Here is an 888-nt window from a genome sequence, read left to right as displayed (position 1 = left end):
AAACAAGAAAATAGGATGACATGAAGTGCACTGACTCAGAAAAGTAAGATTATTGACAGGAGTTGTACAACAGAGGGTGAGAGGGCGATTGACAGGGATCAGACCTTCACGGTGGTGGTCTTAGTTTTGACCTACTGTACATTTAATACTTCATATACAGTGATATTGATTTATCTGAAAGCTTGAAATGCATATAGTCTGGTATTGGCGTTTTATATTTCCATGCTGATTCCGTCTAAACAAAACTGTCACTCTTTGTAAAGCTTGTAAAATAGTTACTTATATTGAAATTTGATATTGTCATTTAAAATAAAAGCAAATCAGTATCATATACAGTAGTTATCACAATAATTTGATAGAGTGCTTCATCTCGGTCCTATAATGATCAGCATATTTAACAATTATTAACAGATTATCTTTTTTTTTTTTTCAACATCATTTTTGAAGCTTTGTAGTCTGTGAAACTGTGTGTGTGTGTGAGAGAAAAGAGAGAGGGAGAATGGAGTGCTGTGTTCACTATCAACAGGGAAGTGGTGAATTACACCATTGTGCTCTCATTACAGCCACTTTTGTGTAGAAGGTGGCAGCTGTTAATCTTGGCACACGGCTAGAGCCCTTGGATTATCACATGAGTACACACATGCATGCACACACGCGCGCACACACACTCACACACTCACACTCACACACACACACAGACACACACACACACACACACACACACACACACACACACACACACACACACACACACACACACACACACACACACAGAGACACAGAGTATGTGGCTCCGTGAGTGAGTGAGTGAGTGAGTGAGTGAGTGAGAGAGAACATTTGTGAAATCATCAGTGACTGTTGCTCATGAAAATCCACGCCTGCATTCCA

At 39.8% G+C, this 888-nt stretch overlaps 1 protein-coding gene across 3 annotated transcripts in view; it reads left to right on the top strand.

Annotated features, from left to right (window-relative positions):
* Positions 1-888, top strand: part of LOC123961384 (unconventional myosin-IXAa-like) — a 153,894-nt gene that overhangs the window by 31,695 nt on the left and 121,311 nt on the right. The window lies entirely within an intron of this gene.

The sequence above is a fragment of the Micropterus dolomieu genome, linkage group LG22 (assembly GCF_021292245.1).
Source record: "Micropterus dolomieu isolate WLL.071019.BEF.003 ecotype Adirondacks linkage group LG22, ASM2129224v1, whole genome shotgun sequence".
Taxonomy (NCBI): domain Eukaryota; kingdom Metazoa; phylum Chordata; class Actinopteri; order Centrarchiformes; family Centrarchidae; genus Micropterus; species Micropterus dolomieu.
Note: the sequence above shows the minus strand (reverse complement) of the source record. Positions and strands in the feature narration are given on the sequence as shown.